The sequence below is a fragment of the Papaver somniferum genome, chromosome 8 (genome assembly GCF_003573695.1).
Source record: "Papaver somniferum cultivar HN1 chromosome 8, ASM357369v1, whole genome shotgun sequence".
NCBI classification, from domain to species: domain Eukaryota; kingdom Viridiplantae; phylum Streptophyta; class Magnoliopsida; order Ranunculales; family Papaveraceae; genus Papaver; species Papaver somniferum.
Genome location: NC_039365.1, coordinates 121,900,279 through 121,915,210, shown reverse-complemented (window position 1 = coordinate 121,915,210; position 14,932 = coordinate 121,900,279).

The window sequence follows — 14,932 nt, the reverse complement described above, 5'->3', positions numbered from 1 at the left end:
TCCTTTCTTGGTCTGGCTGAAGACGTTAAACTTAGAACTTTTGGGGAGGTAACCCAATCTCATGCAATACGGTAATATCTTTCCTTAACTCTTTTGCTTCAAATGGTAACAGTTTCTCCTTGTTCATATGCTTTTAATTTTATCTTTAGAACATGAGGATAATATTAGATTTAAGTTTGGGGGTATGGGAGGAACTTTTTAGTTGCAATAAATAAACTCCAGAGCCTAGAAATTTATGTTTATTAAGGATAGCACTAACCAATCTAAGTGGCTGGAAGCATCTTGGTTATAAGAGTTGAGGAACCAATCTGATTAGATGGAAACATATAAAGAGTCTATTCATAAAAGCACAGAGCTCAGGTGTTAGAATTTAAAATAAAAAAACATGGTAGTTTCGCCATATCTCGTTGAATCCTTTTCACTTTCTGTTTTTATTTTCTTATAAGTGATTGGGTGAAATAGAGTGAGTGAGATACAAAAAAAAAAAAAAAAGACCAGACCATCAGACCAATCGGAATAAATTCAATAAAGTCGACCACTGGAGCCCTTGTATATGCCAGTTGTGTTGACCTAGAGTTAGGATTATCACCCGCTGGTTCCCTTGTATATGCCAGATGTGTTGATATTAGTCAGACCGGTATCTTAGTCCATTAGGATAGGTTCACCTTAGTCAACATCAAAACCATCTATGTTTTTCTATACATCCATCTTCTTAATCTTTCCATGTGATTGGTTGACTCCAGTTATGATGTACAGAAACTATCTGAGTAGATCTCTGTCACTTATATGAATTTTAGTATGCTTGAGTGCAAACTCGTGTACAACAATTGGAATTTCACATCAGGGTACTTCCTCCTGTAGTCAATGAGAGTATGCCAACCAAGGAGATTCTTTAGTTCCTTCCAAGGTTTTGCGTAGATAGCTAGGGTCCGGAGTAAAGGTTTTGTGGGTACACCTCTGGTAAACCCTCCGGAGACAACACTCCGCCGCTAGGGCCACCTAGCGGTTTAATGACTTGCTGCACGTGCTAAGTGTAGTCTTTTTTTATTTTTCTAGATTAGATTTGCTCGATGACTAGCAAATAATAAGTTTGGGGGTATTTGATAGACACATTTTTATGACTGAATTGTCCTCAATTTTCAGTATTGTTGGTACTCGATTTTCTACTTATTATGGTGTTTTATGTGTTTGTAGGTATTTTTGGAAAATAAACATTTTTGGAAAATTCGGCTCGAAAAGTTGGTATAGGCACCCGGAGGACACATGTTATTCGGGCTCTCAATTTTGGATAAGGGACACCTAACTGATAAGGGGCACCCCAGGGAGCCAGCTGCTAATCGCACCCCATCACTGGTTAAGGGGACTCCATCTTCTTCCTTGATTTGATAATAAAAATTGGCGGGAAATTTGGTGTCAACAGTAAAGGATTTATTATCTTTAAGATAATAATATCTTCTTGCCTTATAAACATGAAGTTTGAAGAAAAGAGAAGTTATCTTGTATTAAACAAGAAAGATATCCTTAGAAGATTTTATCTTGGATTTTATTCTGCGAGTTAAATATTTTCAATTCTATTTTCTACTGGCTGGCAGTCCGGAGACAAGAACGTTATTCATTTGGAGTTTAATATTTTCAATTCTATTTTCTGTTGTTTCTGATTATTATTATTTTAGAAAAAAGATTGTACGATTTATTGTGAGAACTCCAATGGTGATTAATAAAATAAATTTATTTAATCATATTATCATCTCTGGTATTATCATTTCTGGGACGAAGGAGGAAACCAAATCTCATGAATGCGGTAATTATATTAATTTTATTATGACTATTTGCATTGTTATTTAATTGATTTATGATTTTCGTTGAATGGTTGTCATTTCAATTGATGGGTTATGCTTTCTTAAATGTTTTGATATCCCATGCTTTAGATTTACATCCATTATTTTCGAAATCTACTTTAGGAAATGAATTAGAGTTAATGAATTTTTATGAGCTATTACTGTTTAGAATTGATATTTGAACCGCATAAAATTGTTCTTTGGTGAAATCCTGAGTCCCAGTGTCCCTCCATCTTGTTACTCATATTTTTTTTGTATTTTTGCTAGTTTTATTATTTTCTTTGATTCAACCTTAAAAATTAATCTCATCTAGTTCGAGTGAGCGACAACTCTATTTACCACTATATAAAAATACGATCAATTATTGAATGCTTTGTTACCAAGGTAACTTGGATTGCAAACCCTGATTTGAAAACTATATAAAGGATAACTCTAACAACTGGGAAACCTAATCCCCACACCTCTTGTGTGATACTAGTTGTATTGCTAGAGTCGATTCTCCTTTAATCTTAGGTTTCTTCTCGAGACCCTGTAGGTTAACGACTTGAAGACTTCATTGGGATTGTGAAGCCAAACCGATACTAGTTCTCTTGTAGTTGTGTGATCTGATTTTGTTGTTTCTATCGTACGAGTACAATTGTAAAATTGGATTGAGATTTATTTCTCCGATAGGCAAGATAGAAAAGTTGTCACAAGCATCTTTGTTTCATTGTTTATGTGATTCCACAATATCTAGTTTTTCCATCATACGATTTAGATTATTGTAAGGTGATTGATAATACTAGGCTGTTCTTCGGGAATATAAGTCTGGTTTATCGATTGGTTCATGTTCACCTTGATTTATCAATAGACAGAACAAAAACTCTTTGGTATTTCTGTGGGAGATAGATTTTTCAATCCTATAGACTTTTCTGTGTGAGACAGATTTATTTATCAAGTCTTCGACTTTGGGTCGTAGCAACTCTTGGTTGTGGGTGAGATCAGCTAAGGGAATCAAGTGTGTAGTATCCTGCTGGGATCAGAGACTAAGGAGCGCAACTGTACCTTGAATCAGTGTGAGATTGATTAGGGTTCAACTACAGTCCAGTCCGAAGTTAATTGGTAGTAGGCTAGTGTCTGTAGGGGATTAATACAGTGTGATGTTCAAACTGGACTAGGTCCCGGGGTTTTCTGCATTTTCGGTTTCCTCGTTAACAAAACTTTGGTGTATGTGTTATTTCTTTTCCGCATTATATTTTGTTATATAATTGAAATATCACAGGTTGTGCATTGTATCGATCAATTAGGAAATCCAACCTTTGGTTGTTGATTGAGATTAATTGATCCTTGAACATTGATCTTTGGTACCATTCAAGTTTACGCCTCTTATATTTAACCGGGCTCGCATATTTCTATTTGCTGATTGCGGATTGAATTAAGAGTTAGAGATATTACACTCTTTGATATACTTTATTCTAGATTGAGTATGACTGTCTAGTTGATTCTCTAAAAAGTATATTGGAGTAAGTCCTCTCAGATTTCCAAACGAATTGTTGGGTGTGGTTGTTAGACTCCCACATTTTCACCTTAGCTAGCTATGGCTAAGGCCATAATACATCTATTGCATCTCAAAGCGCCTCAGATAAGATAAGAGTGGAATAATGACTTAGTTAGAATCATCCGAGAGCAATCGGCTAAGTCCATGGCACTGCCAAACTCAACTTGGTAAACTATGGCCAGAATTATGGCATATCCATTACCGCGCCATAAGCCACCTCCAGAAAAGTGGACATTTCAACTCGGGTTATAGGATATGCCTACATAAATATTTTTCTTGCTCAATTGATAATTCTAATTAATCACCAAAGAAAATTCATAAGTCAAAAAGAATACTACCGGAAAGGTTGACAAACAAGAAAAACAAAACAAAAGGAACCCAAAAGAGATTTCTAAAGAAAAAATGAAGCACAACTAATTAAATCCATAGTACACCTGATGAGGTGACTCCAGATTTTTCAGAATGACAAGTTTTTCCTTATATTCTATGAATTCACCTATAACTAAACCTGCTCTCTTTTTGGTGTCGTTGCAGTTGAATATACGCCTGGTTCTGCGACACACTTCTTCCGTCTTATGTTCTTTAGCTTGCCTTCTTCACAGCAGTAGAGGAGTATCTCTGCAACTTTTTCTTCTCGGCTCTGCAGCCTCTACTACTGCCCCCAAACTACCGATAACCCTTCTGTGAGACTCGTACAAGCCTTTTATGCACTCCAAGATAAATTCTCTCCCAAGTTATCTCTCATTATTCTTTTCTTCTCTTCACGGGAAATAATCCTTCGGGGTTGATTTTTTTCCTTATTTTTTTCTTCTTTCCGCGTTCAAGCTTTCCTAAACTAGATATATACAGTCATGTGAGATTTATGTTCCCCTACTCACATAAATTCTAAATATAAACCAAAACTCCGATATATTCTTGCTTTCCTGATTTGTCGAGATGAAGAGAAATCTTCTTTCCTTTTTTCGTATCAAAAGCACATTCCTAATCCAAATAGTTAAGGCAGTCCGATTAAAACTCCTCCAAAGTCTCACGCCTCTCCAACTCAATTACCAGATACCCGAGTTTTTCATCCTCCTCTGTTTCTTCGAAAATAAGATGAGAATTCCCTTTTTAACGCAATGAACTTCCATACCAACCCTGTTTGGTATCCACAACTTGATACCAGTCCATATCCATGTAAAAGTCTGACAAAATCTTCATCATTTTCTCGCCTGAAATTCACGCTGCTGAATAATTCTTTTTCCCGCCAAAACTTGATTTAAACGGAGAAGAAAGTGATGTCCCCCTAACCACTGATGGGGTGTGAATAACAGGTGGGGGTAAATAGTATTTAGGGTTCCCCTTAGCCAAGACTGGGGTCATTTTAGCACATGACCTAGGGTGGAAATATTCCTTTTATGGGGTGTAAATATAACTTTTCTGAGACGTCTCCAACACACTTCCAGGGTGCCTTTAGTACATCTTCTAGATGCCAATAGTAATTTTCTCTCAAAAGTGCAAATTCCACTTTTCAAGCCAATTTCTCCGCACATGTTTATTTCTCCAAAAGTACCTATAAAGACATAAAATAACCAAATAAGTCCAAAATCGAGCACTAACAATATATACAATTGAGATCAAAATAGACACATAAATGCGTCTATCAATTGTGTTTTAGTTTTTGATTTTGATGGAAATTGAAAAAATAAAAGATTTGATGAAAGTTTGTTAATAGAAATGATTAAGCTTTTTGTATTTGTTTTAGATAATTAGAATTATTAAGGTTTGTATAGATGCTAATTTAATATTTTTACGCATTCTAGAAACTCCATACGCCGTTCTCTAGGTTGGTATAATTAAATGATAGACCTCAAATAAAAAGCATATGCCTCAATAGAAAGATATAATCTCATATTTGGTCCCCACCTAAACTTCCCTCTCTTCTCCAAAAAAAACTTCCGACGAAAACACTGCTCAGATTTGCCACATTGGAGAAGATCTGAGCAGGTATGTTCTTTTTTTTATCTCCTTTGTTTCTTTGATTTAGATCTTTCTATTTTTACTTGTTTCGTTTTAGGGTTCAGATTTAAGAGCTTTTGAAGGGGCTTTTTTTATATATGGATTTGCTTTTTCACCTTATGAAGTTAATCAAGATAACATCAGCAGCAACATCTTCAAAAAGATCAACAACTCCAGCAGCACGAACATCACCTCTGAAGACACCAACAACAATATCAACTCCTAAGACACCAGCAACAGTTAGACACAAACCACTTCCGATGAAGACTCCGATCGATTCCGCCTAAAGATCACCGATTTCGATTTTATTTTTCAGTTACGTTACTTTATTTTTCAAAAAACTCTTGACAACTGGTGGGATCTATGGATCCTAGTATATCAGTGTCACTTGTGTTATTATGATTATGGAAAAAACCTTGAAAATGGTTGGATCTATGGATCCTAACTTCTTTACTGTTTGTAGACCTGTTATGTGGTTTGGATGTGCTCCTCTCTATCCAAATCAGGCCATTTAAACATGTTCTATTACTAAGGAGTTGGCATGGAATTGTAGGAAACTTTTCTCTGGAACGGGTCTGTAACTATAATGCTATGTGTTTTGCCTATGTATGTTGTTTGCCTGAGAAATACTTTAATTCTGTTATAAAATCCCCAGTGAATTATGTAACCTACTTAGTCAATTGTGTAACCTTCCCGATTCAGAATCGTGGATTTATCAATATTGAATGAGGCTTCGCCTTTTTTATGAAAAAAGAAACGAATAAAAATATTTAATTTTGAAGTTGAGGAGGAAACGTACAAACTCTCTGGTCCATATCGGTTAATACAAAGCTAATAATCTTGACTACGTTCCAATTAAGGATCTTTAATCTTGACTACATTCCAATTAAGGATCTTGGAACGTTATCAACATATACAAATATGTGTAGGCTGATATGTCAAACCAATGGTTTTTTTTTCTTTTTTATTTTCTTTCTTGAGTTTATACTTTACTTACATCTTTCAAGCTTTTTACAATTGCTAATCAAATACTAACTCTTTTCCGAAAACTACCTGTAAACTTTTTACTATCGCTAGTCAAATACTAACTTTTTTTTGGAAACCGAAGAGTAAAAACTAATATATAGATCATTACTCCCTCTGTTCTAGTATGGATAAATGTTTAGGTGTCTTCATGCAGATTAAGGATAATGAAAGAGACTACAAATTTTTCAAATCTACACTCATTGATACCTCCTAAAATACTTAAGTCTTTAGTTTTTAATTCTCATATAGTAGTATGAATTTGGTACCTAGTAGATTATTTAAGAATCTCATTTTGGAAGTTAAGCTTTCTATCATACTTTAATTTTGTATATGATTTCAAAGTAAGGATAAATTATGAAATTGTTGAAAAAAAAAATAGAAAAACCTTCTAAGTAACATGGACCTAAGACATTCGTACAAAACGGGATGGATGGAGTAGTAATTTTGAATGCCGTTTTGTTTTGTTTCTTTTTTTTTTTGCTTTTTTAGCTTGGTATAGTGGTCCCTAGACTACTCCTAAATCCCATTTATTTAGGAATTTTAGTAATTACAAGGGTTCGAATCCTGACCTCTATAGTGGGAGGAAGCATGAAAACTATCAGACTGCTTGATGGTTCTCAATGCCGTTTGTTGAAAAAAAAATGAAACAAGAAAAACCTAAGAGTGAAACAAGCAAACATGCTACCGCACTAGACAAGTGTCGAAGTTGGGAGGTACTGTTTGAAATTTGTACTTTAGGGGATCCAAACGACTAAAAGTTACTCCCTCCGTTCTTTTTTAACAGGCCAGTTTCTATAAATAAAAATTTCAAAAAAAAATAGGCCAGTTTCCTAATTGAGAAAGTCAAATCTTATTTTAATTTTTTGGGACCACTTTTCTCTTAACTTCTTTGACGACAAGTGTCATGTGGATCACTTCAGTTTACTTCTTTTACTTCTTTTACTAACAAGTGTCATGGGGACCATTTCACTTCACTTCTTTTATTGACAAGTGTCATGAGGACCACTTTAAATGATTAGTTTTCTTAATTTCCTTAAATTTCGCTAAAAATTAAACTGGCCTATTAAAAAAGAACGGAGGGAGGGAGTAATTAACACAACCAAATTTTTTCTCTAATTTTGTGTTAAACTTATCTTAATTAACTAGTAGACAAGATCACATCCCAAATCCTTATTGGAAGTTAATCATCTACGGCGAATTTACGCCAGTCGTATTTAAGGTTTTGGGTTTAACAAAGTAGACGATAAAAGATTATGTGTTAAATTCGAGGCTAATAATCATAATAAACTTTGATTTAGGGAGAGTAGGTTAAGTTAATTTCGTTGCCAAAACAGAGTTTATTGATCCTAGATAAATATATCTCTTCTGATTTTGTATTATCAAAACCAACAAGGATTAGTTTGATGAGCCCCAAGTCTTTTGGTGTAGCTACATATTTTTTACATTTGCCTTGTAGTTTGTTTAGCATGGTTATCACGTGGTGTCATGTGCAAAGTGATCATGCTTAAAAATGTTGGATTTCTTTGGAGTTTGTTTACACTTCTCTTTTGGTACTTGGATCCATATTTGACCTAATGTGATTTGGCACAGTTGTACGGTTTTTTATTACGAGCTCTTACTGGTAAAATTGGGACTTAAGCTAAACACTAGTCTTTGAGAGCGTTTGTTTTCACCGGATTTATTTTAAATCTTATTACTGGGACTGTAAAACCGCTCGGATTTTGGGGGCTTATAAGGTCATGAAATAACAATGTATAGAACCCCTTATCCTAGTATTTTATGTAACACCCAATCTATCCTTAATATGATTAGTACTAATTAAATTAATTAAGCTAACTAATCAGTATTAGTGAATGGATTAGACTAATCAAATGATTAAATTTTTGGAAATCAAAACTTGATTTTGATTTTGAAGAAGGAAAAATGGTGATTTTGGTGAAATTTTTTTGAAAAAATTTGAAGAAAAATGATGAAACCTTTCGTCACAAAACTCGGAATAACCTTATAATCAAATCCCAACATCAATTTTATCAATTCAAATCCGTTAAAAATCAGAGAAAAGTATGAAAATTTACTTGTTACGACAGGGAAATTGTGTCGACCCAGCCGTAAATAAGAGATTACGGTTAGGATATGATAAATTCCCAGTCGTGAACAAGAAAAAGGATGGGAAGTTAAGAACTTCTAGCCGTTATTCTACCCATAATCTACTGAGTCTGTTTTACGGCTGGGATAACATATATTTTCCGTCCGTAAATGATTATGTAAGCTGAGAAATTTTGATTTTCATCATGAATACATAGTACGATTAAAAATTAGCAATACTTTCATTAATTAGACCACAATAAAACCCATTACATACTTAATAGATCCCAATTACAAAGTTGGTTTAAATAACATCCCTTTCGATGTATCAAGAAGTCTTTGATGATGCCGAATTAAGCTTCCAAGTTGAAATTATAACCTTTCCATTTTCTCCATTCCTTCTTAGCTTGAGCTATGACTTCTCCATTCCTTCTTAGCTTGAGCTATGACTTCTCCATCAGTCTCACCTCTAAGTCGAAGTTGCTCGCACATACGACGTAAAGCCATATATTCTTCCACTTTTTTGTGGATGTCTGAAAATCGAAGATACAATTCAACCACATCGCGGTTGTTAGTGTTACCTGTTTCACTACAAAAATTCTCAAAAATATTATTCCAATACGATTGACTTGGTAGACCACCTTTCCTTCGTTCTTCTCCCCTCTTTGGATAGCATAGTACAAATTTTTTGCAAAGAGATAAGTCTTCTTCCAAAGTAAAGTTGGGTTTATCCTTTGAGTACATTCCATTGAGTTTGTAGGAGTTTTGGTGGAGATTATTGATGTAGAAGTTTTGACTTTGATTTGGAATGGGTAGTTATATGGAGGTGGAGTTATTTCAAGTTTAAATAAGTGGTTGAACAACTAGAACGTGCTATAGATCAGTCTTCAAACGGATATATTTTTCAAAATTCAAAAAATTAGCCGATATGATGTGGTATTCAAAATTATAGGTATTTACGGCTAGGAAAACGCAAGGTAGACCCAGAATTTTGTATAAACCTGCAGGGTTTGTGGTGTGTCATATTTACGGCTAGGTATTTCTGACCGTAAATAATAGTTGTTAATTACTGTCAGAATTACGACCTGGATATCTAGCCGTAACCATGAGCCATTTTCTCTTTGGGTTATCAGAGCGATATACGGCTAGGTAATTCCAACCGTAAAAATGATTACGGATGGTGTTCCTAACCGTTCTGCATATACGGTCAGGAACTTGAAAGGTCGACCAAGCCGTAAACCAGAGTTACAAACTTATGTCAGAATTACGGTTTGGAGTTCTAACCGCAAATATGATACACGGCCCAGATATGTAGCCGTAACCACGACTCTTTTTGTTTTTGAGTTACCATAATAATATACCGCTAGGTAGTTCCTAACCCGTAACTACGTAACGGTTGCTTTTCCTAACCGTTTTCCTGTTAACGACCGGGAATTTCTAACCGAAATATTGTGAAAGTTTATTTGACAAGAATTATATGCATTTTCGGTTAGTTATGTGAAGCATCTGCCTAGCCGAAAGTGCACAAAAAATTAGTAAATCTTGATTTTTTTTCCTCAATTTTCTTAGATTAGACAAATGGGAAGACTAACATTCATTCATACATGCAAAGCTATAGAAATTCATCCGTCCAAATCCATCACCAAACAACGAAAATAGTAAATAGACAAAGTACTAGATAACCCCGAAGATTTTACCAAAGCTACCGCATCTGAATGCTCATTGTCCAACGGCCAAAACCTTCCTTGTTGGTGCTTTAGTTTAGGGACCGCTTTATCCGAGAACTACAACAACAAAAATGGTTGTTATAATTAATAATCCATAATAAAATGAAAATAACATATATTTAATTTGATTAATCACCTTTGTGCCACAAACCCTATCAGTCCATGAAGACGAGTAATCAATCAAGACGGAACGATCTCTTGGCACACCCCAAGGTCTCCTATTCTTCTTGGGAGGTAAAAAGGCACCATAGCATCAATGATTTTTCTTGTCGTTTTTTTAGTGGATAATTCTTCTTTCCCTCCTTCTTGTCCTCCTTAACTACGGATTTACCTTTACCAATAGCAGCACCACTTGAAATGCCAACTTCAGTTCGTCCAGTAACAACAAGTACACCTTCATTTCCTCCACCAAATCCAACTTCACTTCCTCCAGTAACAGCAAATCCAACTTCACTTCCTCCACCAACTCTAACTTCAGTTCGTTCTAGTAACATCAACTCCAACTTCAACTCCTCCACCAAACTCTAACTTCAGTTCCTCCAGTAACACCAACTCCAACCTCACTTCCTCCACCAACTCCAACTTCATTTCCTCCTCCCGTGTAAACTACAACTTGACTACCTAAAGCAGTTCCACCTCCAACTACAACACCTCCAACTTCACTTTCTCTACCAGTCACAACTCCACTTGCATTCCTTGCGTTTGCACCCAATGGTTTTGTGTGACGAGGTTGTGGAGTCGGGTCACTACGAGGTATTACTTCTGGTGATCTTTTCTTCTTATTTTCTTTTGCTCTATTCAAAGACAAGCAAGACCAAAAACCAAAAGTAGATAAGCAAAAACGGCCGAAAATTTTGACATAACCAAGCCGTGACGCAGAAAACGGCAAAAAAATGGATAGTCCCAGACGCAAACACAATTACGGATGAGAAATTAAGTAATCGACCTAGACGTAAAACAAATAACGTCTAGGAAACATAATTAGCGGCTTGGTTACTCCTATTACGTATAGGAAAACCTATACGTGAAAATACACCTAGTTTAACATTCAACACATAACTCATACGGCTAGGAAAACCAAGCCGTAATATAAAATCAGCTAGGAAATTAAATATAACGGCCGGGAAACAATAATACGGTTATAAAGACCGAGACCTAGACACTACCGCTGAAAAATAATTCGAACACAAGACAATATACGGCTAGGTTATTGTTGCGGATAGGTTTTCTCAATCTCGTACGCATCGACTCCGTTACGGTTGGGAGTTCTTATAAATCCCAACCGTGAAGATTACAAACGGCTGGCATTTCTTAGACATCTCAACCGTAAAACACATACACGACTGGGAAAATAGTAGATCCCAATTGTGAAGCCTATTTACGGCTGGGAACAATAAAACTCCCAGCCGTAAGCATTTTCATAAACTGTTTTTCAGACCTAAAATTTTCGAAACCAACTGAATAATTAATAAAACGCTTAAATAAAGAGTGGATTTGTCAATTCATACCTTATTGCTGTCATAGCAGGAGTCTCGGCGGCTGGTGCATCTCCTTCATTCACTTCTTCTTGATCTTCATCTTCATTTAATGAAGTTGGTTTCTCTGCTTCAGAAGGAGGTGGATTCGATGAAGATTGACCTATATTTTTCTTAGGTTTCATGGTTTTATACAGTGAATTTAATCGACGACGAAATTTTTTTGAATCGACGATTAATCGTTTCAAACGAAAAATGGAAGAAGAAGAAGAAAAGAAAGTGAGGAGAAGAAGAAGAAAAAGGAGAGTAAGGGGAGGAACGTTTTTTTTTCTTTTAATGATTTTCCGTATTTTTTTTATTTAATGACTTTTTTTTATTATATTAATTAGTTAATGGAAGGGTAGAAGGGTAATAAGTGAAAATGATTGAGGGTATTTATGAACTTTTACATAAATATGGTCTCTCCCTATAAAGTTTTGGTCCCAATTAGTAATTTAAGCCCCTAAATTCCTAGCCCCCTACAACCCCAATACTAGGATTCTTTATTTTTTAGGAAAACGAAAGTCAGCAGTTTTTCTTATTTTTCTTTATAAAACCTCTTTTTTATATAAGAAGAGATCGCTACCTACAAACCCAAATATCTAAGCAAAAGTTTTCACATTATGCTGAAGAATTTCGGACTTATCATTAGTATCATCATTCCAACTACTTTACCATTATACTACAGTAACACTGACAAATACAGTTACGGTTCGGACTTCGAAAAGACAATGATCTTGTCAGGTTCGTGATTTGGTAAACATTAGCATCACATGAGTAAGGTCATCGAATTGGTGGCGACTGAATCACTGGCATACATCTTACTAATATAAAGAAAAGATGTAATTGTTTGGTGAAGCCTTTTCACATGACAATAATACCCCCATTAACTAAGCTTTTGTTTTATATTTGTATATTTAAAGGAATGCCATTGTTTTAAAAATAGATCAAAAATATTAAAACTTAGATATCTTCAAAAATACACATCAGATTTTTGCAAAATTAATATATTTGGAAAATTCTTTAAATTATCTATGTACTGAGTACAAACAAGAATACTAAATTTTTATTTTAAGAATTTTGTTCTTTATTATTATCAAATTTGATGTTGTTAAAAGAATCCAATTCAAGCATGTGCATTGCACATGTGGCCTTACCAGTGAGACATAAGTGTAGGAATAGAGATAATAGGATAATGTAAAGGTGAATTTGTTGTGCTATTCTTTTGGTAGATGTCAATTTACTTGGGAGACTGTCTAGAGCTAAACCTGACCCTAATCAAGACGTACACATTTTAGGTCTGCTTTTGTGCTTCATCTTTAGGGTGCATCGGCATATTTATTTTATCCTTTTCCTTTCAACTCCAATATATGTCCATCTCAGAATTCTTGTTATGCAACATGTGAATTTCTTATTCGCATGATGTTTTGCGCATCAAAACTTAAAAGTATATGGTGCAACAGAAATACATTGCTATCGTAGATAACATATATATATCAGCAATTTTACAAGGGTTTTGTTAACTTGTATACCCGTATACATGTTAAGGTTTAATAAATAATTATTTTATTTTTCTGAAAGTTGTGTTTTTTCGTCTTATTCTACTAGAAATTTATTTTTCTTGCACTAAAAATAATATTTTTTGTTCCCAATGCAAAAAATTACTGTTTTCAATGTAATAAAACAAACAAATCTTATTCCCTATGCAAAAAATTGTTGTTTTAATGAACTTTAACATGTATACGGGAATACATGTTAACAAGACCCGTTTTACAAACCATGAATTCAAATGCATTTGTGCATTTCCACGTCTATTTAACGAATTCCATGCAAAAGATAAGACGAATTGGAAATGGACCCATGAATTGGTGGGTCCTAACTCCGATTCCCAGCCCTGAAACTGTAATCTTAACAAACTCTGAACCTCTGCTGTGACATTTATTGTTAGTGTCAACGAGTGCTAACCATACCGTGGGTGATTCAAAGAAACATATATGTAGGTCACAGACAGGCATGAGATGCGAGATGCCAGTGTTGCTATTTTCATGGACTCTTCCTGTAATCAGATGATAGTCTCAAAAAATGGTTTAGTAACTTGAGTGCCCAACTTTATTTCAGGGCTGAATTGGGGGCCCTAGAATAGTAATTGGGGACCCCTAGTTACAGGATAAAAAAGATCATGAAATAGTAATTGAGAGTTATTCCTTATCCCACTTTTTTAGAAATGGTTAAACTATCCCAGGATTATTAGTGTTAATTGAGTGTTGATTAGTTGTTATTTAATTTGGGTAGATTAAAATCAGATTTAGGGATAAAAATTTGATAAAAAAAAAATTGTGTTTTTGTGTTGTGGAGAAGAAGAAGTTGAGTTTTGGGGGAAAACTTAGGGTTATTTGAAATGAGTGATTCTAGTGGAGGAAATGATGTTGGCGAAGCTTCAAACAATATACATGATTGTGTTGATGGTGAGATTGTCTCAACTAATCCTATGGATTGGATGTTTGATGAAGAGATGTTAATAGAGGAAGCTTTGATAATTGTTGCAAATGAAGATCCTTTTGCTCAAAATGAAGAACCCAAAACTCTAAACAATCAAGTAAACTTCCTATACTCTTCAAATCGCATGAATGATGCTCCAAGTGGTCGATTCATGGTCACTATGCAACAGCTCAGTGTGGGGGTCGTTAGATCGTGAGTATAATTAACTAACGATCCTTTAGAGTCGTCAATGAACTGGCACCAAAATAAACGACTCCATTGTTCAGTTATGAAAAATCGTCAATGAGGTTCCTAAAAGATGACGACTCCATCTTTTAGGTCATATAGAGTCGTTAACTCTATATATTTAGAACCGAACGACTAAAAAACCTTTTACTTTCTGTAGCTATCACTCTAAGGGTCGTCAGTTAAGAATTACTATATACGGACGACCCTTTCATATTAAACGAGAGTCGTTTTTTTATACATCTCTAATATTGGCGACTCAAACTGTATTTTTTTTGTTAGAGAAGGATAAAATAGGTATTTCACCCTCATTTTTGGAAGCCCCATATATTTTTGGGTGTGGGTATAAAATGTGTCATGGCCCCCAATTAGTTTGCATGGCCCCCAATTCAGCCTTGCTTTATTTCTTACAAGACATGCAAACGTTTCTATAAAAAGATTAAAGACTGCCCATAAAAATGAACTACGGTGACTATGCATTGT